Source organism: Rutidosis leptorrhynchoides, chromosome 2 (assembly GCF_046630445.1).
Source record: "Rutidosis leptorrhynchoides isolate AG116_Rl617_1_P2 chromosome 2, CSIRO_AGI_Rlap_v1, whole genome shotgun sequence".
NCBI classification, from domain to species: domain Eukaryota; kingdom Viridiplantae; phylum Streptophyta; class Magnoliopsida; order Asterales; family Asteraceae; genus Rutidosis; species Rutidosis leptorrhynchoides.
In genome coordinates, this window is record NC_092334.1 from 628,651,865 (window position 1) to 628,679,698 (window position 27,834).

Here is a 27,834-nt window from a genome sequence, read left to right on the forward strand (position 1 = left end):
GTAATAATAATAAATCACAATAATAAGATTTTTAAGAAAATTGATAATACAAATATTATTAATGATATGATAATGATAATATTACTAATTATATTAGTATTGGTATTAGTAGTAATAATAATATCAAGTTTCATATTTATATAATATAATATTTAAAATAATGATATTAGTGACACTAGTTTTGATATTAATTTTAAAAGAAATATCCATATTATTATAACAACTATATTTAATATAGTAGTATTTACATATTATAAATCATGTAATATAACTATATAATATGTATTATATTATGATTAGTATTATATTTTTATATATAATAATATCTAATACTCATAATAACTAAAATTAAGATTTCACTATTAGTTATAATAATAATGTTATTATCAATGATAATAATAATGTAATAAATCAATTTTATCAATTTCATATATATATATATATATATATATATATATATATATATATATATATATATATATATATATATATATATATATATATATATATATATATATATATATATATATATATATATATATATATATGTATATATGTGTATATATGTGTATATATATATATATATATATATATATATATATATATATATATATTTAATTACATATTTATTTACAAATAAATTATTCGTGAATCGTCGGGCATAGTCAAAGGTTAACTGATTCCATATAAATTGTTTTAAAGATTTTGTGACTTCAATATTGTAGGCGTTGCTTATCGTGTCAGAAACATATAAGAATAAAGTTTAAATTTGTTCAGGAATTTTCGGGTCGTCACATATCTTGAGCAGGTAGGACAAGATGCTGCTTACGCACTACCGTGGTCAGCATTCAAGCACTTGATGAATGAGCAGTACCGTCCCAGAAACAAGGTCAATAAGCTCAAGGTAGAGCTTAGAGGGTTACAAACACAAGGATTTGATATTACCACGTACGAACGACGATTCACAGAGTTGTGCCTATTGTGTCCGGATCGTTCGAAGATGAAGAAGAGAAGATCGACGCGATTGTAAAAGGATTACCAGAGAGGATCCAAGAAGATGTGAGTTCACACGAGCCTACCTCCATACAAAAGGCAAGTCGAATGGCTCATAAACTCATAAATCAGATTGAGGGAAGAATTAAAGAGTAGGCGGCCAAAGAAGCCAACACGAAACAAGTCAAAAGGAAGTGGGAATAAAACAGTGACAAGAGTCACCAACACAACAACAATAACTATCGCTTCAATAACCAACACAACAATCACAACTACAATCGCCCCAATTTTCGCAAAAATAAACGCAACAACAACTATCCCAACAACAACAACAACAACTACAACAACCATCCTAACAACAATAACAATCGCAACAACAACCAATTTAATAACAACAATGGCAACAAAAACCAAAACAGTTAATGTCTCAGTTGTGGAGGTTATCATCCAGTTAAGTTTCGTGTAGTAGTGTGTACCAAGTGTAACAGAACTGGACATAGTGTAACGAAGTGTGATGTCTATGGACCGAAGGCAAAAATAAATAACAAAATAAATAATTCTATTATTTGTTACGGATGCGAAAAGTCGGGCCATTTCAGCAGAGCATGCCCTAATCTGTAGTGACCCAAACTTTTCCATGTTTATATATATATTAAATGAAATTGTTATTTACATGATTAAGTGTTTCCAACATGTTAAGCAATCAAACTTGTTAAGACTTGATTAATTGAAATAGGTTCCATATAGACAATTGACCACCCAAGTTGACCGGTGATTCACGAACGTTAAAACTTGTAAAAATTATACGATGAAATATATATGGTTATATATATAGTTAACATGATTTTATTATAATTATGTATCTCATTAGGTATTTTAACAATGAGTTATATACATAAAGATGAGACTATTAATTTAAGAAACTCGAAAACGATATATATAACGATTATCGTTATAACAACGTCTTACTAGGTACATATGAATCATATTAAGATATTGATACACTTGGTTAATTATGTTAAATGATAAGTAAATATATTATTAAGTGTATTAACAATGAAATACATATGTAAAAATAAGACTACTAACTTAATGATTTTGAAACGAGACATATATGTAACGATTATCGTTGTAACGACATTTAACTGTATATATATCATACTAAGATATATTATATATCATAATATCATGATAATATAACAATTTAACATCTCATTTGTTATAATAAACAATGGGTTAACAACATTCAACAAGATCGTTAACCTAAAGGTTTCAAAACAACATTTACATGTAACGACTAACGATGACTTAACGACTCAGTTAAAATGTATATACATGTAGTGTTTTAATATATATTCATACACTTTTTAAATACTTCAAGACACTTATCAAAATACTTCTACTTTACAAAAATGCTTACAATTACATCCTCGTTCAGTTTCATCAACAATTCTACTCGTATGCACCCGTATTCGTACTCGTACAATACACAGCTTTTAGATGTATGTACTATTGGTATATACACTCCAATGATCAGCTCTTAGCAGCCCATGTGAGTCACCTAACATATGTGGGAACCATCATTTGGCAACTAGCATGAAATATCTCATAAAATTACAAAAATATGAGTAATCATTCATGACTTATTTACATGAAAATAAAATTACATATCCTCTATATCTATTCCATACACCAACGACCAAAAACACCTACAAACACTTTCATTCTTCAATTTTCTTCATCTAATTGATCTCTCTCAAGTTCTATCTTCAAGTTCTAAGTGTTCTTCATAAATTCAAAAAGTTCTAGTTTCATAAAATTAAGAATACTTCCAAGATTGCAAGTTTACTTCCAAGTTTTCTAAATCCATTCCAAGTAATCATCCAAGATCAAGAAACCTTTGTTACTTACAGTGGTTTATCTTTCTAATACAAGGTAATAATCATATTAAAACTTTAATTCAATTTCTATAACTATAACAATCATATTTCGAGTGGAAATCTTACTTGAAATTGTTTTCGTGTCATGATTCTGCTTCAAGAACTTTCAAGCCATCCAAGGATCCTTTGAAGCTAGATCTATTTTTCTCATTTCTAGTAGGTTTATCCAAGGAACTTGAGGTAGTAATGATATTCATAACATCATTCGATTCATACATATAAAGCTATCTTATTCGAAGGTTTAAACTTGTAATCACTAGAACATAGTTTAGTTAATTCTAAACTTGTTCGCAAATAAAAGTTAATCCTTCTAACTTGACTTTTAAAATCAACTAAACACATGTTATATATCTATATGATATGCTAACTTAATGATTTAAAACCTGGAAACACGAAAAACACCGTAAAATCGGATTTACGCCGTCGTAGTAACACCGCAGGCTGTTTTGGGTTAGTTAATTAAAAACTATGATAAACTTTGATTTAAAAGTTGTTATTCTGGGAAAATAATTTTTATTATGAACATGAAACTATATCCAAAAATTATGGTTAAACTCAAAGTGGAAGTATGTTTTCTAAAATGGTCATCTAGACGTCGTTCTTTCGACTGAAATGACTACCTTTACAAAAACGACTTGTAACTTATTTTTTCGAATATAAACCTATACTTTTTCTGTTTAGATTCATAAAATAGAGTTCAATATGAAACCATAGCAATTTGATTCACTCAAAACGGATTTAAAATGAAGAAGTTATGGGTAAAACAAGATTGGATAATTTTTCTCATTTTAGCTACGTGAAAATTGGTAACAAATCTATTCCAACCATAACTTAATCAACTTGTATTGTATATTATGTAATCTTGAGATACCATAGACACGTATACAATGTTTCGACCTATCATGTCGACACATCTATATATATTTCGGAACAACCATAGACACTCTATATGTGAATGTTGGAGTTAGCTATACAGGGTTGAGGTTGATTCCAAAATATATATAGTTTGAGTTGTGATCAATATTGAGATACGTATACACTGGGTCGTAGATTGATTCAAGATAATATTTATCGATTTATTTCTGTACATCTAACTGTGGACAACTAGTTGTAGGTTACTAACGAGGACAGCTGACTTAATAAACTTAAAACATCAAAATATATTCAAAGTGTTGTAGATATATTTTGAACATACTTTGATATATATGTATATATTGTTATAGGTTCGTGAATCAACCAGTGGCCAAGTCTTACTTCCCGACGAAGTAAAAATCTGTGAAAGTGAGTTATAGTCCCACTTTTAAAATCTAATATTTTTAGGATGAGAATACATGCAGGTTTTATAAATGATTTACAAAATAGACACAAGTACGTGAACCTACATTCTATGGTTGAATTATCGAAATTGAATATGCCTCTTTTTATTAAGTCTGGTAATCTAAGAATTAGGGAACAGACACCCTAATTGACGCGAATCCTAAAGATAGATCAATTGGGCTTAACAAACCCCATCCAAAGTACCGGATGCTTTAGTACTTCGAAATTTATATCATATTCGAAGGGTGTCCCGGAATGATGGGGATATTCTTATATATGCATCTTGTTAATGTCGGTTACCAGGTGTTCACCATATGAATGATTTTTATCTCTATGTATGGGATGTGTATTGAAATATGAAATCTTGTGGTCTATTTTTACGATTTGATATATATAGGTTAAACCTATAACTCACCAACATTTTTGTTGACGTTTAAAGCATGTTTATTCTCAGGTGAATACTAAGAGCTTCCGCTGTTGAATACTAAAATAAGGACAAGATTTGGAGTCCATGTTTGTATGATATTGTGTAAAAACTGCATTCAAGAAACTGATTTCGATGTAACATATTTGTATTGTAAACCATTATGTAATGGTCGTGTGTAAACAGGATATTTTAGATTATCATTATTTGATAATCTACGTAAAGCTTTTTAAACCTTTATTTATGAAATAAAGGTTATGGTTTGTTTTAAAAATGAATGTAGTCTTTGAAAAACGTCTCATATAGAGGTCAAAACCTCGCAACGAAATCAATTAATATGGGACGTTTTTAATCAATAAAAACGGGACATTTCAGTTGGTATCCGAGCGTTGGTCTTAGAGAACCAGAAAATTTGCATTAGTGTGTCTTATCGAGTTTGTTAGGATGCATTAGTGAGTCTGGACTTCGATCGTGTTTTCTTTAAAAATGATTGCTTAACATTTTTGTTGGAAACTATATATTATTAACATGTATATATTATGTGATATATTAATCTCTTAACATGTTTGATATTGTGTGATAGATGTCTACCTCTAGCACAAATCCCATTGACTCACCTAATAATAACGAAGAGTCGAATATATATTGGACTGATTCACAAGTTCCCGAAGAAGAACCGGAAGAAGAATTAGAACCGGAAGAAGAATCAGAACCGGAAGAGGAGGAACCGGAGGAGGAAATAGAACCGGTGGGGGAAATAATAAAACGGTTAAGTAAAAGAAAATCCTCAACCAACCGACCAAGGTTAATTATGGTCAATGGTGTTTCCGCCAAGGAAGCAAAATATTGGGAGGATTACCAATTCTCCGATGAATCAGATTCCGACGAGAATTCCGATGATGTTATAGAAATTACCCCAACTGAATTTAAAAAGACAAAAGAAAATAATAAGGGAAAGGGCATAAAAATAGAGAAATCTAATTCCAACCCCGATGAACTTTATATGTATCGTCAACCCCCGAAGCCCTTAAGTTGTAACAATGACTCGGGATCCTCTAAACCACCAGAATTTTCTAAACCGTTGTGGAAAACGACAGCTCGTATTAGGGGAACATCATATATCCCTAGAAACTTGGCAAAACAAACCAAAACCGAAGAAGAAGAAACGAGCGAGTCGGAATAAGATAGTTGTATTCGTGTGGTGTAATATATGTAATATAGTGTGCTTATGCTTTATGATATATGTAAAAATTGCTTGTATTAATAAGTATTTTTTTTTATGAATCTAACTCTTGTCTATTTTACAGTATAAAAACACAAAATGGATAGACAACCCAATATTTTAAGAGACCTACCTGGAGACATGATTGATGAAATCTTGTCTAGAGTCGGTCAGAATTCTTCGGCACAACTATTTACGGCGAAATCAGTTTGTAAGACATTCGGAGAACGTTCCAAGAATGTCTTGGTTTATAAGAGGCTTTCGTTTGAAAGATGGGGGATATCACATTGGGAAACCCATAAGTTACGATGTGTTTACTTTGACGCATATATTGCGGGGAACCCAAATGCTATTTTACGCAACGGGTTTAGAAATTATTTTGACTCAATGTATCCGAATATAGGACTTCATGATTTAGAAAAAGCGGCTAACATGCAACATAAAGAAGCATGCTATGCTTACGGGTTAGTAATGTTCGCTTCTCACCAAAGTGAGAAAAAGAACATCGGGCTACAACTATTAAACAAAACGTTCCCACAAGTGACGGAGTCGGTAATTGGGGTAAGAAATGAGGTTTTTAGGTTATTACGAGACTGTTGGTCATTACGTAACCCTCGTCCCTTTGATGACGTTACAACACGCTGTCTTATCAACGGCCATAACGGTTATGTTCCACAAGACCAAGGATGGGAAGTAGTCCTAGTAAAACCAGAATGCATGACTTGTTTCTGGATGTATGAATTACGTGTCTTTATTGCCTTTGCTGAACGACTTGTGTACTAGCTAGAATTATCTTCACAACTATCTTGTATCAAAGTTATTGTGTGCTATATTTCATGCTTTATGTAAAATAAGCGGTATTGTAAGTTTGTAAAATATTGTATAAAAGTTTAAACGCGAAATATTATTATAATCAATTTTTCATATAGAATTGTAGTAGTTGAATTATATATTAGCTACTAAGTATGAACTTAACGGGTAGGTACTACCCGAATTTAAACTTATAAAACGCTAATATGAAGAAAAAGCTTTTATAAATGAGTTCATATTATGCTACGAAATACTATTAACTACTCTTAATATTCTGTATGATTAACTTGTTCCATTTGACTATTTTGAAGGAAATGGCACCGACTACTCGACACACCGTGAATATGAATGAAGAGGAATTCCGTACTTTTCTAGCTTCAAACATAGCCGCAGTACAGGCTGCGCTACATACCAACAATAACCTTGGATCTAGCAGTACAGGAAATCGTGTAGGATGCACCTACAAAGAATTCACTGCCTGCAAACCTTTGGAATTTGATGGAACCGAAGGACCGATCGGATTGAAACGGTGGACCGAGAAGGTCGAATCGGTGTTTGCCATAAGTAAGTGTACTGAAGAGGACAAAGTGAAGTACGCTACGCATACCTTCACAGGTTCTGCGTTAACATGGTGGAATACCTATCTAGAGCAAGTGGGACAAGATGATGCGTACGCACTACCGTGGTCAGCATTCAAGCACTTGATGAACGAGAAGTACCGTCCCAGAACCGAGGTCAATAAGCTCAAGACAGAACTTAGAGGGTTACGAACCCAAGGATTTGATATTACCACGTACGAAAGACGATTCACAGAATTGTGCCTATTGTGTCCGGGAGCGTTCGAAGATGAGGAAAAGAAGATCGACGCGTTTGTGAAAGGATTACCGGAAAGAATCCAAGAAGTTATAAGTTCACACGAGGCCGCCTCCATACAACAGGCATGTAGAATGGTTCACAAACTAGTGAACCAGATTGAGGAAAGAATTAAAGAACAGATGGCTGAAGAGGCCAATGTGAAGCAAGTCAAAAGAAAGTGGGAGAAAAACGGTGATAAGAATCACCAATACAACAACAACAACAATTACAATAATAATCGCAACAATTATCCCAACAATCGCAACATCAATCGCAACTACAACAAACGGCCCAACAACAACAACAACAACAACAACAACAACAACAACAACAACAACAACAACAACAACAACAACAACAACAACAACAACAACAACAACAACAACAACAATAACAGCAACTACAACAATCATCCCAACAACAATAACAACCGCAACAACAACAACAACAATCAGAGGCAGCTATGCCAAAGGTGTGAAAAGTATCACTCGGGGTTCTGCACCAAATTTTGTAACAAGTGTAAAAGAAATGGTCATAGCGCGGTGAAGTGTGAGGTCTACGGACCAGGGGTTAACAGAACGAAAGGAACAAATGGTGTCGGAACGAGTAATGGTAGAGCAAGTAGTGTCGGAGCAAGTTATGCCAATGTAGTTTGTTATAAATGTGGAAAACAGGGCCACATTATTAGAAATTGCCCGAACCAGGAGAACATGAATGGGCAAGGCCGCGGAAGAGTTTTCAATATTAATGCGGCAGAGCCACAGGAAGACTCGGAGCTTATTACGGGTACGTTTCTTATTGACGATAAATCTGCTTATGTTTTATTTGATTCGGGTGCGGATAGAAGCTATATGAGTAGAGAATTTTGTGCTAAATTAAGTTGCCCATTGACGCCTTTGGATAGTAAATTTTTACTCGAATTAGCAAATGGTAAATTAATTTCAGCAGATAATATATGTCGGAATCAAGAAATTAAACTGGTTAGCGAAATATTTAAGATTGATTTGATACCAGTAGAGTTAGGGAGTTTTGATGTAATAGTTGGCATGGACTGGCTGAAGAAGGTGAAAGCAGAGATCGTATGTTATAAAAATGCAATTCGCATTGTACGAGAAGAAGGAGAACCCTTAATGGTGTACGGAGAAAAGGGCAACATGAAGCTACATCTTATTAGTAATTTGAAGGCACAAAAACTAATAAGAAAAGGTTGCTATACTCTTCTAGCACACGTCGAGAAAGTACAAACTGAAGAAAAGAGCATCAATGATGTTCCCGTCGCAAAAGAATTTCCCGATGTATTTCAGAAAGAATTACCGGGACTACCTCCACATCGATCTGTTGAATTTCAAATAGATCTTGTACCAGGAGCTGCACCAATAGCTCGTGCTCCTTACAGACTCGCACCCAGCGAGATGAAAGAACTGTAAAGCCAATTACAAGAACTTTTAGAGCGTGGTTTCATTCGACCAAGCACATCACCGTGGGGAGCTCCTATTTTGTTTGTCAAGAAGAAAGATGGTACATTCAGGTTGTGTATCGACTACCGAGAGTTGAACAAACTTACCATCAAGAACCGCTACCCACTACCGAGAATCGATGACTTATTTGATCAACTACAAGGCTCATCTGTTTATTCAAAGATTGACTTACGTTTCGGGTATCATCAAATGCGGGTGAAAGAAGATGATATTCCAAAGACTGCTTTCAGAACACGTTACTGTCATTACGAGTTTATGGTCATGCTGTTTGGTTTAACTAATGCACCAGCTGTGTTCATGGACCTTATGAACCGAGTGTGTGGACCATACCTTGACAAGTTTGTCATTGTTTTCATTGTTGACATACTTTTTTACTCAAAGAATGACCAAGAACACGGTGAACATTTGAGAAAGGTGTTAGAAGTATTGAGGAAAGAAGAATTGTACGCTAAGTTTTCAAAGTGTGCATTTTGGTTGGAAGAAGTTCAATTCCTCGGTCACATAGTGAACAAAGAAGGTATTAAGGTGGATCCGACAAAGATAGAAACTGTTGAAAAGTGGGAAACCCCGAAAACTCTGAAACACATACGCCAGTTTTTAGGAATAGCTGGTTACTACAGAAGGTTCATCCAAGACTTTTCCAGAATAGCAAAACCCTTGACTGCATTAACGCATAAAGGGAAGAAATTTGAATGGAAGGATGAACAAGAGAAAGCGTTTCAGTTATTGAAGAAAAAGCTAACTACGGCACCTATATTGTCATTGCCTGAAGGGAATGATGATTTTGTGATTTATTGTGACGCATCAAAGCAAGGTCTCGGTTGTGTATTAATGCAACGAACGAAGGTGATTGCTTATGCGTATAGACAATTGAAGATTCACAAACAAAATTATACGACGCATGATTTGGAATTAGGCGCGGTTGTTTTTACATTAAAGACTTGGAGGCACTACTTATATGTGGTCAAAAGTATTATATATACCGACCACAAAAGTCTTCAACACATATTTAATCAGAAACAACTGAATATGAGGCAGCGTAGGAGGATTGAATTGTTGAATGATTACGACTTTGAGATTCGTTACCACCCGGGGAAGGCAAATGTGGTAGTCGACGCCTTGAGCAGAAAGGACAGAGAACCCATTCGAGTAAAATCTATGAATATAATGATTCACACTAACCTTACTACTCAAATAAAGGAGGCGCAACAAGGAGTTTTAAAAGAGGGAAATTTAAAGGATGAAATACCCAAAGGATCGGAGAAGCATCTTAATATTCGGGAAGACGGAACCCGGTATAGGGCTGAAAGAATTTGGGTACCAAAATTTGGAGATATGAGAGAAATGGTACTTAGAGAAGCTCATAAAACTAGATACTCAATACATCCTGGAACGGGGAAGATGTACAAGGATCTTAAGAAACATTTTTGGTGGCCAGGTATGAAAGTCGATATTGCTAAATATGTAGGAGAATGTTTGACGTGTTCTAAGGTCAAAGCTGAACATCAGAAACCATCTGGTCTACTACAACAACCTGAAATCCCGGAATGGAAATGAGAAAACATTACCATGGATTTCATTACTAAATTGCCAAGGACTGCAAGTGGTTATGATACTATTTGGGTAATAGTTGATTGTCTCACCAAGTCAGCACACTTCCTGCCAATAAGAGAAGATGACAAGATGGAGAAGTTAGCACGACTGTATTTGAAGGAAGTCATCTCCAGACATGGAATACCAATCTCTATTATCTCTGATAGGGATGGCAGATTTATTTCAAGATTCTGGCAGACATTACAGCAAGCATTGGGAACTCGTCTAGACATGAGTACTGCCTATCGTCCACAAACTGATGGGCAGAGCGAAAGGACGATATAAACGCTTGAATACATGCTACGAGCTTGTGTTATTGATTTCGGAAACAGTTGGGATCGACATCTACCGTTAGCAGAATTTTCCTACAACAACAGCTACCATTCAAGCATTGAGATGACGCCGTTTGAAGCACTTTATGGTAGAAAGTGCAGGTCTCTGATTTGTTGGAGTGAAGTGGGGGATAGACAGATTACGGGTCCGGAGATAATACAAGAAACTACCGAGAAAATCATCCAAATTCAACAAAGATTGAAAACCGCCCAAAGTCGACAAAAGAGCTACGCGGACAGTAAAAGAAAAGATATAGAGTTTGAAATTGGAGAAATGGTCATGCTTAAGGTTTCACCTTGGAAAGGCGTTGTTCGATTTGGTAAACGGGGGAAACTAAATCCAAGGTACATTAGACCATTCAAGATTATAGATCGTGTCGGACCAGTAGCTTACCAACTGGAGCTACCTCAACAACTCGCGGCTGTACATAACACTTTCCACGTCTCAAATTTGAAGAAATGTTTTGCTAAAGAAGATCTCAATATTTCGTTGGACAAAATCTAAATCAATGAAAAACTTCAATTCATTGAAGAACCCGTCGAAATAATGGATCGTGAGGTTAAGAGACTTAAACAAAACAAGATACCAATTGTTAAGGTTCGATGGAATGCTCGTAGAGGACCCGAGTTCAGCTGGGAGCGTGAAGATCAGATGAAGAAGAAATACCCACATTTATTTCCAGAAGATACGTCAACACCTCCAACTACTTAAAATTTCGGGACGAAATTTATTTAACGGGTAGGTACTGTAGTGACCCGAACTTTTCCATGTTTATATATATATATTAAATGAAATTGTTATTTACATGATTAAGTGTTTCTAATATGTTAAGCAATCAAACTTGTTAAGACTTGATTAATTGAAATAGGTTTCATATAGACAATTGACCACCCAAGTTGACCGGTGATTCACGAACGTTAAAACTTGTAAAAACTATACGATGACATATATATGGTTATATATATAGTTAACATGATTTTATTATAAGTATGTATCTCATTAGGTATTTTAATAATGAGTTATATACATAAAGATGAGACTATTAATTTAAGAAACTCGAAAACGATATATATAACGATTATCGTTATAACAACGTCTTACTAGGTACATATGAATCATATTAAGATATTGATACACTTGGTTAATTATGTTAAATGATAAGTAAATATATTATTAAGTGTATTAACAATGAAATACATATGTAAAAATAAGACTACTAACTTAATGATTTCAAAACGAGACATATATGTAACGATTATCGTTGTAACGACATTTAACTGTATATATATCATACTAAGATATATTATATATCATAATATCATGATAATATAACAATTTAATATCTCATTTATTATAATAAACAATGGGTTAACAACATTCAATAAGATCGTTAACCTAAAGGTTTCAAAACAACATTTACATGTAACGACTAACGATGACTTAACGACCCAGTTAAAATGTATATACATGTAGTGTTTTAATATGTATTCATACACTTTTGAAAGACTTCAAGACACTTATCAAAATACTTCTACTTAACAAAAATTCTTACAATTACATCCTCGTTCAGTTTCATCAACAATTCTACTCGTATGCACCCGTATTCATACTCGTACAATACACAGCTTTTAGATGTATGTACTATTGGTATATACACTCCAATGATCAGCTCTTAGCAGCCCATTTGAGTCACCTAACACATGTGGGAACCATCATTTGGCAACTAGCATGAAATATCTCATAAAATTACAAAAATATGAGTAATCATTCATGACTTATTTACATGAAAACAAAATTACATATCCTTTATATCTAATCCATACACCAACGACCAAAAATACCTACAAACACTTTCATTCTTCAATTTTCTTCATCTAATTGATCTCTCTCAAGTTCTATCTTCAAGTTCTAAGTGTTCTTCATAAATTCCAAAAGTTCTAGTTTCATAAAATCAAGAATACTTCCAAGATTGCAAGTTTACTTCCAAGTTTTCTAAATCCATTCCAAGTAATCATCCAAGATCAAGAAACCTTTGTTACTTACAGTGGTTTATCTTTCTAATACAAGGTAATAATCATATTAAAACTTTAATTCAATTTCTATAACTATAACAATCTTATTTCGAGTGGAAATCTTACTTGAAATTGTTTTCGTGTCATGATTCTGCTTCAAGAACTTTCAAGCCATCCAAGGATCCTTTGAATCTAGATCTATTTTTCTCATTTCTTATAGGTTTATCCAAGGAACTTGAGGTAGTAATGATGTTCATAACATCATTCGATTCATACATATAAAGCTATCTTATTCGAAGGTTTAAACTTGTAATCACTAGAACATAGGTTAGTTAATTCTAAACTTGTTCGCAAATAAAAGTTAATCCTTCTAACTTGACTTTTAAAATCAACTAAACACATGTTATATATCTATATGATATGCTAACTTAATGATTTAAAACCTGGAAACACGAAAAACACCGTAAAATCGGATTTACGCCTTCGTAGTAACACCGCAGGCTGTTTTGGGTTAGTTAATTAAAAACTATGATAAACTTTGATTTAAAAGTTGTTATTCTGGGAAAATAATTTTTATTATGAACATGAAACTATATCCAAAAATTATTGTTAAACTCAAAGTGGAAGTATGTTTTCTAAAATGGTCATCTAGACGTCGTTCTTTCGACTGAAATGACTACCTTTACAAAAACGACTTGTAACTTATTTTTCCGACTATAAACCTATACTTTTTCTGTTTAGATTCATAAAATAGAGTTCAATATGAAACCATAGCAATTTGATTCACTCAAAACGGATTTAAAATGAAGAAGTTATGGATAAAACAAGATTGGATACTTTTTCTCATTTTAGCTACGTGAAAATTGGTAACAAATCTATTCCAACCATAACTTAATCAACTTGTATTGTATATTATGTAATCTTGAGATACCATAGACACGTATACAATGTTTCGACCTATCATGTCGACACATCTATATATATTTCGGAACAACTATAGACACTCTATATGTGAATGTTGGAGTTAGCTATACAGGGTTGAGGTTGATTCCAAAATATATATAGTTTGAGTTGTGATCAATACTGAGATACGTATACACTGGGTCGTGGATTGATTCAAGATAATATTTATCGATTTATTTTTGTACATCTAACTGTGGACAACTAGTTGTAGGTTACTAACGAGGACAGCTGACTTAATAAACTTAAAACATCAAAATATATAAAAAGTGTTGTAAATATATTTTGAACATACTTTGATATATATGTATATATTGTTATAGATTCGTGAATCAACCAGTGGCCAAGTCTTACTTCCCGACGAAGTAAAAATCTGTGAAAGTGAGTTATAGTCCAACTTTTAAAATCTAATATTTTTGGGATGAGAATACATGCAGGTTTTATAAATGATTTACAAAATAGACACAAGTACGTGAACCTACATTCTATGGTTGAATTATCGAAATCGAATATGCCCCTTTTTATTAAGTCTGGTAATCTAAGAATTAGGGAACAGACACCCTAATTGACGCGAATCCTAAAGATAGATCTATTGGGCCTAACAAACCCCATCCAAAGTACCGGATGCTTTAGTACTTCGAAATTTATATCATATCCGAAGGGTGTCCCGGAATGATGGGGATATTCTTATATATGCATCTTGTTAATGTCGGTTACCAGGTGTTCACCATATGAATGATTTTTATCTCTATGTATGGGATATGTATTGAAATATGAAATCTTGTGGTATATTGTTACGATTTGATATATATAGGTTAAACCTATAACTCACCAACATTTTTGTTGACGTTTAAAGCATGTTTATTCTCAGGTGAATACTAAGAGCTTCCGCTATTGCATACTAAAATAAGGACAAGATTTGGAGTCCATGTTTGTATGATATTGTGTAAAAACTGCATTCAAGAAACTGATTTCGATGTAACATATTTGTATTGTAAACCATTATGTAATGGTCGTGTGTAAACAGGATATTTTAGATTATCATTATTTGATAATCTACGTAAAGCTTTTTAAACCTTTATTTATGAAATAAAGGTTATGGTTTGTTTTAAAAATGAATGCAGTCTTTGAAAAACGTCTCATATAGAGGTCAAAACCTCGCAACGAAATCAATTAATATGGAACGTTTTTAATCAATAAAAATGGGACATTTCAGTCAAGGGAATAATAATGGGCAAGGCCATGGACAAGTCTTCAACATCAATTCGGCAGAAGCGCAGGAAGACCCGGAGCTTGTTACGGGTACGTTTCTTATTGACGATAAATCTGCTTATGTCTTATTTGATTCGGGTGCGGATAGAAGCTATATGAGTAGAGATTTTTATGCCAAATTAAATTGTCCATTAATGCCTTTGGATAATAAATTTTTACTCGAATTAGCAAACGGTAAACTAATTACAGCAGATAAAATATGTAAGGATAGAGAAATTAAACTGGTTGATGAAACGTTTAAGATTGACTTAATACCAGTCGAATTAGGGAGTTTTGACGTAATAATTGGCATGGACTGGTTGAAAAAGGTGAGAGCAGAGGTCGTTTGTTACAAAAATGCGATTCGTATTATGCGCGAAAAAGGAAAACCCTTAATGGTGTACGGAGAAAAGAGCAACGTGAAGTTAAATCTTATTAGTAGCTTGAAGGTGCAAAAACTAATAAGAAAAGGTTGCTATGTCATTCTAGCACACATCGAGGAAGTCAAACCTGAAGAAAAGAACATCAGTGATGTTCCCGTCGCAAAAGAATTTTTCGATGTATTTCCAAAAGAATTACCGGGACTACCCCCACATCGATCCGTTGAATTTCAAATAGACCTGGTACTGGGAGCTGCACCAATAGCTTGTGCTCCATACAGACTCGCACCCAGCGAAATGAAGGAATTACAAAGTCAATTACAAGAACTTCTGGAGCGTGGTTTCATTCGACCAAGTACATCACCCTGGGGAGCTCCTGTTTTGTTTGTCAAAAAGAAAGATGGTACATTTAGGTAGTGCATCGACTACAGAGAGTTGAACAAACTTACCATCAAAAACTGTTATGGAGCTCCTGCTTTGTTTGTCAAAAAGAAAGATGGTACATTTAGGTTGTGCATCGACTACAGAGAGTTGAACAAACTTACCATCAAAAACCGTTATTCACTATCAAGAATTGATGACTTATTTGATCAGCTACAAGGCTCGTCGGTTTATTCGAAGATCGATTTACGTTCCGGGTATCATCAAATGCGGGTGAAGGAGGATGATATTCCGAAGACTGCTTTTAGGACACGTTACGGTCATTATAAGTTTATGGTTATGCTGTTTGGATTGACTAACGCACCAGCTGTGTTCATGGACCTCATGAACCGAGTGTGTGGGCCATATCTTGACAAGTTTTTTATTGTTTTCGTCGATGACATACTTATTTACTCAAAGAATGATCAAGAGCACGAAGAACATTTGAAAAAAGTGCTAGAATTGTTGAGGAAAGAAAAACTGTACGCTAAGTTTTCAAAGTGTGCATTTTGGTTGAAAGAACTTCAATTCCTCGGTCACATAGTGAACAAAGAAGGTATTCAGGTTGATCCGGCAAAGATTAAAACCGTTGAAAACTGGGAAACCCCAAAAACTCCGAAGCATATACGCCAATTTTTAGGATTGGCTGGTTACTACAGAAGATTCATTCAAGATTTTTCAAAAATAGCAAAACCCTTGACTGCATTAACGCATAAAGGGAAGAAATTTGAATGGAAGGATGAACAAGAGAAAGCGTTTAAGTTATTGAAAAAAGCTAACTACGGCACCTATATTGTCATTGCCTGAAGGGAATGATGACTTTGTGATTTATTGTGATGCATCAAAGAAAGGTCTCGGTTGTGTATTAATACAACGAACGAAGGTAATTGCTTATGCGACTAGACAATTGAAGATTCATGAGCAGAATTATACGACTCATGATTTAGAATTGGGTGCTGTTGTTTTTGCATTAAAAACTTGGAGGCACTACTTATATGGGTTCAAAAGTATCATATACACCGACCAAAAAAGTCTCCAGCATATATTTGATCAGAAACAACTGAACATGAGGCAGTGCAGGTGGATTGAATTGTTGAATGATTACAACTTTGAGATTCGTTACCACCCGGGGAAGGCAAATGTGGTAGCCGACGCCTTGAGCAGAAAGGACAGAGAACCTATTCGAGTAAAAGCTATGAATATAATTATTCATACTAACCTTACTACTTAAATAAAGGAGGCTCAACAGGGAGTTTTAAAAGAGGGAAATTTGAAGAATGAAATACCCAAAGGATCGGAAAAGCATCTTAATATTCGGGTAGACGGAACCTGGTATAAAGCTGAAAGAATTTGGATACCAAAGTTTGGAGATGTGAGAGAAATGGTACTTAAGGAAGCACATAAAACCAGATACTCCATACATCCCGGAGCGGGGAAGATGTACAAGGTTCTCAAGAAACACTTTTGGTGGCCGAGTATGAAAGCCGATATTGCTAAATACATAGGAGAATGTTTGACATGTTCTAAGATCAAAGCTGAACATCGGTTACCATCAGGTCTACTTCAACAACCCAAAATCCTGGAATGGAAATGGGAAAACATTACCATGGATTTCATTACTAAATTGCCAAGGACTGCAAGTGGTTATGATACTATTTGGGTAATAGTCGATCATATCACCAAGTCAGCACACTTCCTGCCAATGAGAGAAGATGATAAAATAGAAAAATTGGCACGTTTATACTTGAAGGAAGTCGTCTCCAGACATGGAATACCGGTCTCTATTATCTCTGATAGGGATGGTAGATTTATTTCAACGTTTTGGCAGACGTTGCAACAAGCATTGGGAACTCGTCTAGATATGAGTGCTGCCTATCATCCATAAACTGATGGGCAGAGCGAAAGAACAATACAGACACTTGAAGATATGTTACAAGCATGTGTCATTTATTTTGGAAACAGTTGGGATCGACATCTACCGTTGGCAGAATTTTCCTACAACAACAGTTACCATTCAAGTATTGAGATGCACCGTTTGAAGCACTTTATGGTAGAAAGTGCAGGTCTTCGATTTTTTGGAGTGAAGTGGGGGATAGACAGATTACGGGTCCAGAAATTATCCAAGAAATCACAGAGAAAATCATTCAAATTCAACAACGGTTGAAAACCGCCCAAAGTCGACAAAAGAGCTACGCGGACATTAAAAGAAAAGATATAGAATTTGAAATTGGAGAGATGGTCATGCTTAAGGTTTCACCTTGGAAAGGTGTTGTTCGATTTGGTAAACGGGGGAGTCTAAATCCAAGGTACATTGGACCATTCAAGATAATAGATCGTGTCGGACCAGTAGTCTACTGACTCGAATTACCTCAACAACTCGCCAACATACATAACACCTTCCATGTTTCGAATTTGAAAAAATGCTTTGCTAAGAAAGATCTCATCATTCCTTTAGACGAAATTAAAATCAACGAAAAACTACAATTCGTTGAAGAACCCGTCGAAATAATGGATTGTGAGATTAAAAGACTTAAGCAAAACAAGATACCGGTCATTAAGGTTCGATGGAATGCTCGTAGAGGACCCGATTTCACCTGGGAGCGTGAAGATCAAATGAAGCTGAAATACCCGTAAAAATTTCCAGAAGATGCGTCAACACCTCCAACCGCTTAAAATTTCGGGACGAAATTTATTTAACGAGTAGGTACTGTAGTGACCCGAACTTTTCCATGTTTATATATTAAATGAAATTGATATTTACATGATTAAATGTTTTCAACATATTAAACAATCAAACTTGTTAAGACTTGATTAATTGAAATGAGTTTCGTTTAGACAATTGACCACCCAAGTTGACCGGTGATTCACGAACATTAAAATTTGTAAAAACGATATATATATAGTTAACATGATACTATGATAAGTAAGTATATCACTAGGTATATTAACAATGAGTTATGTACATAAAAATGAGATTACTAAGTTGAGAAACTCGAAACGATATATATAATGATTATCGTTATAACAACGTCTTACTAAATACATATGTATCATATCAAGATATTGCTACACTGCATTTAACATGATAAAATGATAATTACATATATATCATTAAGTATGTTAACAATGAACTACATATGTAAAACAAGACTACTAACCTAAGAATTTCGAAACGAGACATATATGTAACGATTATTGTTGTAACGACATTTTAATGTATATATATCATATTAAGATATATTCATACATCATAATATCATGATAATGTAGTAATTTAACATCTAATTAGATATAATAAACAATGGGTTAACAACATTAATTGAGATCGTTAACTTAAAGGTTTCAAAACAACACTTACACGTAACGACTAACGATGACTTAACGACTCAGTTAAAATGTATAAATATGTATTGTATTAATATGTATTGGTACACTTTTGAAAGCCTTAAGGACACATATCAAAGTACTTCTATTTAATAAAAATGCTTACAATTACATCCTCCTTCGTTTTCATCAACAATTCTACTCATATGCACTCGTATTCATACTCATACAATACACATCTTCTAAATATATTTACTATTGGTATATACACTCCAATGATCAGCTCTTAGCAGCCCTTGTGAGTCACCTAAACATGTGGGAACCATTATTTAACATCTAGCATGAAATATCTCACAAAATTACAAACTAATGGAGACTATAATGCCATCCTAAATTCACGTGAAGATAGACACACACAAACTCATTTTCATTTCAATTTTATGCATCAAATTACTCTCTCTCAATTACTCTCTTAATGTTCTAAGTGTTCTTCATCATCTTCATCAAAAACTACATCAATCTAGTTCATAAATCCATACATAAACCAACTTAAAAAATAACTACTCAAGAACACATCAAGAATACTTTCAAGTTTGCTAGCTTACTTCCAATCTTGCAAATCCATTTTGAGTGATCATACAACCTCTATAAACCCTTGTTATTTACAGTAGGATATCATTCTAATCCAAGGTAATAATCATATTCAAACTTTGATTCGATTTCTATAACTATAACTATCTTGATTCGAGTGATAAACTTACTTAAATTTGTTTTCGTGTCATGATTCTACTTCAAGAACTTCCAAGCCATCCGAGAATCATTTGAAGATAAATATTTTCTTGTCACTTCCAGTAGGTCTATCCACTATATTTGAGGTATTATTGATGTTCATAACATCATTCGATTCATATATATATAACTATCATATTCGAAGATTTGAACTTGTAATCACTAGAGCATATTTTAGTTAATTCTAAACTTGTTCGTAAACAAAGTTAATCCTTCTAACTTAACTTTTAAAATCAACTAAACATATGTTCTACATCTATATGATATGTTAACTTAATGATTTAAAACCTGGAAACACGAAGAACACCGTAAAACCGGATATACGCCGTCGTAGTGAAATCGGGAGCTGTTTTGGGTTAGATAATTAAAAACTATGATAACATTTAATTTAAAAGTTGTTCTTCTGGGAAAATAAGTTTTCTTATGAACATGAAACTATATTCAAAAATCATGGTTAAACTCAAAGTGGAAGTATGTTTTTCAAAATGGTCATCAAGACGTCGTTCTTTCGAGTGAAATGAATACCTCTTACAAAAATGACTTGTAACTTGTATTTTCGACAATAAACTTATACTTTTTCTATTTCGTTTCATAAATTTCAGTTCATTATGAAACCATAGCAACTTGAATCACTCAAAACGGATTTAAAACGAAGAAGTTATGGGTAAAATAAAATTGGTTAAAAATGGTTAATTTGACTACAGGATGATTTTACAAAAATATATACTAACCATAACTTAACTAACTTATATTGTATTATACATGTAGTCTAACATATATTATGTAATCTTGATAGACCATAGACACGTATACAATGTTTTGACATATCATATCGACGTCATATATATATATATATATATATATATATATATATATATATATATATATATATATATATATATATATATATATATATATATATATTTTGGAACAACCATAGACACTCTATATGCAGTAATGATCGAGTTAGCTATACAAGGTTGAGGTTGATTCCAAAAAAATATATATACTTTGAGTTGTGATCGAGTCTGAGACTTGTATACACTGGGTCGTGGATTGATTCGAGAAATTATATTGATTTATTTCTGTACTACTAAATGTGGACAATTAATTGTGGACTACAACGTTGGACTGTAAACTTAACAAACTTAAATCGTTAAAACATAATAAAATATGGTGTGAATATATTTCGATCATACATTGATATATATATATATATATATATATATATATATATATATATATATATATATATATATATATATATATATATATATATATATATATATATATGTATATATTTGTTATAGGTTCGTGAATCGACCAGTGGCCAAGTCTAATTCTTGACAAATTATGAATCTGTGAAAGTGAGTTATAGTCTCATTTTTTACTATCTAATATTTTTGGGATGAGAATACATGCAGTTTTGAAAATGATTTACAAAATAGACACAAGTATTTGAAACTACATTCTATGTTGAATTGTTATACCGGATATCACCCTTGTTGAACTTCGTAGCCTAAGAATTGGTGTTTATTATAATTGCCACCAATTGACGCGAATCCTAAAGATAGATCCATGGGCTTTGACACGCCCCAGTAAGAGAATTTGAACTACTTTAGTACTTCAATGTTATATGTTTGGGGATATTCTAGATGCATTTTGTTAATGTCGATTACCAGGTGTTCAATCATATGAATGATTTTTATGCAGATTGCATGTTATTGAAAGATGAAATCTTGTGGTCTATTATTACGATTTGATATATAGGTTAAACCTATAACTCACCAACATTTTTTTTGACGTTTAAAGCATGTTTATTCTCAGGTGATCATTAAGAGCTTCCGCTGTTGCATGCTAAAATATGGACAAGATTTGGTGTCAGCATGCTTGTAAAATATCGTTTTAAAACTACATTCGAGATCTTACTTTGTTGTAACATATTAATATTGTAAACCATTATGTATTGGTCGTGTGTAAGCGTGATATTTTCAGATTATCATTTCTTGATAATCTATGGTTGTGTCCTTTAAACCTTGTTGATAAAATAAAGGTTATGGTTTGTTTTAAAAACGAATGCAGTCTTTGAAAAACGTCTCATATAGAGGTCAAAACCTCGCAAGAAAATCAATTAATATGAAACGTTTATAATCGCTATGAACGGGACATTTCAATCACCACAACCATCATACAATCACTACCTCCTGCTACCACTGCTGCTACAGGTTTTTTTGTTTCCTGTTTTCTGTTCGGATGCCACCCAAACACCACCACAAACCACCCCAACAGCCACTACTACAGCTGCTACTATGTTTCCTGTTTTTCTGTTTCGAATGCCATCACCATCCGTCACTTTTTGCTGCAGCTGCAACTGCTATGGTTTCTGTTTTCTGTCGAACGAAACCGAAGCCAAACACACCTTGTTATACTGCTGCTGATATCTCCTGTTTTGCTACTACGATGAAGATGAATCACGAAGAAGATGATGAATGAAGGTGATGAACGAGATTGATTATCATGATGTTAATGAACGATGATGATGTTGAGTGAAGACGATGATGACGCGATTATGATGATGATACATGTAGGATGATGGTAATGATGATGATCACGATGGGTATGCATGACGATGATGACAATTACGTGATGATGTTGATGATATTGATAATTGATGATGCTTCGATCATGATACATGATAAACATGATGATGACACAAATAGATGATGATGTTGATCATAGGTTATGAAGTGATGATGATGCATAAAATAATAATCGATGTAGGATGACGATGAATAAGATGATGATTAGAAGAAGAAGATGAAAACAGACAAGTAATGGTTAAATAGATTTAATCTGTGAATTAAAATAGAAAGAAACAAATAGATCGATGGTTAGTAGTGTGTTAGGGGAACGAGAGGTTGCGGGTTCGAGCCTGGGCAGCGGCATTTGTTTTGGGAAGCTTGTTCTTTTAAGGTAGTAATATTATCATTATTATTATTATTATTATAATTATTATTATTAGAATTATTATTAGTTAAATAAGTATTATTATTAATATTAGTATCATGAATATAAGTATTATTATTATCATGACTAGTAAAATTATCATTTCGATTATCATTAAAACTATCATTATTATTATTATTAGAATTATTATTATTATTATTATTATTATTATTATTATTATTATTATTATTATTATTATTATTATTATTATTATTATTATTATTATTATTATTATTATTATTATCATTATCATTTTAAAATTATCATTATTATTAATATTATCATTATTATTATTAGTATTATTTTTAGTTACATTATTACTATTTTTATCATTATTATTATTACTAGTATTAGCATTAAATATTATTAGTATTATCATTACTAGCATTATTATTATTATTATTATTATTATTATTATTATTATTATTATTATTATTATTATTATTATTATTATTATTATTATTATTATTATTGTTATTATTATTATTATTATTATTATTATTATTATTATTATTATTATTATTATTATTTTTAACATTATTTTTATTATTATTATCATTATTATTATTATTATTATTACAAAATAATAGAACTCTTTATTCATTATCATTATTACTATTATTTTATCAAATAAATAATTATATAAAACATATATAAAGATATATATATATATATATATATATAATAATTGAAATAATATATATATATATATATATATATATATATATATATATATATATATATATATATATATATATATATATATATATATATATATATATATATATATATATTAATATATAACTTGTCCGATTATAATTATATGTGTTAATATATATACTTGATATAAGTTCGTGAATCCGAGGCCAACCCTGCATTGTTTAGTTCCGTCGTATGCATATTTTACTACAAAATATCTTATTGTGAGTTTATTTGATCCCTTTTTAATTGTTGTTGCAATATATATTTTTGGGCTGTGAATAAATACGCTATTTTTATAAATGTTTAACGAAATGGACAGAAGAACTAAACTTTATTCTACGTGGGTTTGAATCAAAAATCCTCTAGTTTGGTAACATTAATCTATTGGTTTATGAACTGGTAGGCGCGAATTCTAAAGATAGATCTATCGAGTTTTACACCCCCACCCATAATGTTGTACTAGTCAATGGTTTTTGACTTAGAAGAACGGGTGTTTAGTACTTCGAAGTTATTATCACACATTCACACTTGATTCGGTACACGTTATTTATATCAGGGGTGCTCATTATTATTGTTAAGGCTTGTTACCGGGTGCCCACCACTTATAGAATGCTTTTTATACACTGCGGTATATGTATATTTATTAAAACTGAAATCTTATGGTCTATTACTATTACTGAAATCATTGTTTATGATAAACCTATGAACTCACCAACCTTTTGGTTGACACTTTTTAGCATGTTTATTCTCAAGTATTAAAAGTGCTTCCGCTGTGTATTTGCTAATTGAAAAAGACATTACATGGAGTCATTCATGGCATATTTTCAAATGACGTTGCATTCAAAATCATCATCGTGTATCATATAGATGTCAATACCTCGCAATGGGACCAGAGATAACATACCGCGTCAATGGCGATTTTGGCGGGTCGATATAGGTTTTAATGTCCGGAACCGGTTTCTATCGGTTTTGGATCGGGTAATACCGGGTTTGTTTTTTTTTCTTCCAGTTTTTCCGAATTTTTCAGCCTTTTTTCGCTTTCGATGTTACCGGTTAAGTTTTTTTTTTCATATCGGTTTTGACTTTAATTGTTTCCTACATTTATAGAAATGATTATATAAACAATGTAAACAACAAAACAATACTCTAACATAGATTCATTATCCTTATATCCTAAACTGTAAAGTACTGTTGATGGCATATTATTTTTTTATTTAATAAGCGTTTCGTACAAGTAATATACATTATACTTTCACCACTATACAGAAATGTATTGTATGTATTGTTTGAGTTGTTGGTTGGCACACATGACACACCCTTATAGAAAGGAAGGTCGCAGGTTCGAACCCTCCATGTTTCTTCTATTTATTGTTCTTTGAATTTTTCCTTTCATAACCTTTCAACTTTTATTTCTCAATTCCCCCCTAACTTTATTTTTTCCATTATTCCACTAAAATTATACATTTAGTTTTACATTTTGTTCCCCTTTATCATTATTTTTATTTTAAATTTAAATGTAAATTTCTAACTTTCTTTTTTAATGTTTATTTCTAATTTTTTTTACACATCTAATTACAAAATCAAATCAAATAACATCTTTTGAAGAAAAAAAACTTATATTTCATTTTTTCTTATAATTTTTTGAATTTTTTTAATGACTGTTATTAAAAATTATATAAATGCAAAAAATACTGGCACACGAGGTGCTTTTTCTTCGAACGTTGATAAATTCAAATTAATGTGCAAGTCTTTTTTGCATGTCTTAATCTCTTAATGACAACTTTTATTTTTATTTTTTTCCTTTTTTTTTTGTTTTTTTTCGTTACATTGAGTTTGTGGTTTTTTTAATTCATATAAATAATTTAAATAATGCCAAGTGATAAGTTTTATAACGACCATTTATATATGAAATGTATGTATTCTAAATATTTCCGCGGCAACACGTGAGCTACCCACATACCTCGTACCAACCTCGTACCAACTATATAAACAATATAACAAACACATTTTATTTATACAAATTAATATATAATTTTGATTTGATTTAAAAAATACATTAATAGTTTTTTTTAATGAAAGCTAATAACTTTTATTATCAGGTATTGCAACCATTTATTTGGTTGTTTTATGTTTTACAAGATGTAGTTTTTACAAGGGAAAATTTAAGGAAAATCATCTACTCCCCCCGTCTCACATTAATCGTCCACTATTTCATTTCGAGATGTCCTATATTAATTGTCCACTATTAAATATGGAAAGTAAGTTTAGTCAAGTTTACCATATTGTCCCTAATTAATTATTTATATTTACACAAGTAAGAGGATTTTTTAATTAATTGATTGAGGGTAAAACTGTAAAGTATAGAAAAAGTACAGAAAAAGTACACGTGAAAGTCATTTTATATTAAACTGTGTGATTTTTTTCTGTGACAATTAATCTGGGACGGAGGGAGAATTATTGAGGGGTAAAAGATGTAATTGTTCAAGGGTGCAAGTTGGATATGAAGGGTAAGTTAAGGGGTTGAAATGTTACTTTTCAATATAATACAATAATCATTAAATAAAACTCACACAATTTTTTAACGTCATTTATCTTTTCTCTCGCCGCGAGATAGGTTTCTCCGTCATTACCGTTCAACTCAAAATAATTTTACGAACAAAATGCAACTAATTAGATTCGAAACGGATATTTTTTTAAAAGGGAAATATTTTTGCTAAATTATATATGTATGTTTATAATAAATAAACTCAACAAATGATATCAAATATATGGTTAAAGTAAGTAGTAAATTCATAAGTTTCTAAGGAAAAAGACTTGGGTTATAGTCCATCTACGTATATTCAAATACGACCGCCGCAACGTGCGGTCCAAATTCTTTCTAGTTAATAATAATAGTAATAGTACAACTTAAATATAAATATAAATAAATTTTAGGTATGACTACGTGTTCTTAAGCACACTCGGGTTTTACCCCGTTTCGTATTCAATCAAACTTAAGCTCTAAGCTTATGGGTTTTTTAAAAAAGGTAAATATAGTATATGTAATTTATATTTTGAAAGAACGTTAGGATCAGTTGGAGGTTAATTTATTTAAAACTACAATTATATCCTAATGATTTCATTGCATCATTGGTTAACGCGTAGCCTATGTATCGGAGGTATGAGGCTTTGATCGCTGCAGACTGCAATTTATCAATGTTTTTGAAGAACTAAAGGTATACCACTATTTATGTTCTCCACTTCAGGTCCATCCGCTCGAAAAGCTTATTTACCCTGGTTTTACCCGATTTTCGTTTTATTTACAGCTCTAGCTGTGGGTGTTGGAGTCTTGATAGGACTAGGCCTGGTTTGTTGGGCCTAGAAGTAGTAATGCTTCTAGTTTTTTTTACTATGTGGCGAAAGATCTTGAAAGATGCATTAGGGTGGAGGGCAAACTGCTTAATTCGAAGACGCTTTCGAAACAAATAGTGAGAAAGGGGTTTAAGGTCAAGAAAAGAGGTACTATGAAAGGTTAACGTTGAAGGCTATCTAAGTTTATGTTTTGGGTCTTAGTCTGATTTTGTTGGTGTGCCTGCGTTTTAATTTTTTGGTTTCTTAGGTATTTAACGTTAGCATGTTAGATTACTTGTAGTGGTTGTTAGTCTTGTGCGGGCCTCGTTGCCTCAGTTTGTATCTGTTTTTTTTTTTAAGAAGCTCGAGTTAGACCGTTCACACCGGATCGTCGTTGGGGCCACCATTGCCCTGCCGTTGAACGACGCCGATGCTAGCAACCGCGATTGGGGCTCGGTTGTGGTGGCCGTGGTTGTTTATACGGTGTATCGACATTTCATAGGACGGAGGTGGGGCCCAATTAAATTAAAAAAAGAAAAAAAATTACAAAAATATTTTCTAGCCGTTTGGTTCCTAACGATTATTTTTTTCATTTTTCTTTTTTATTTTAAAATTTTACAAACACTTCAAACACTTCTATATATATATATGCACACACGTACAAACACTTCAAAACATACTACACTAGAAATTCT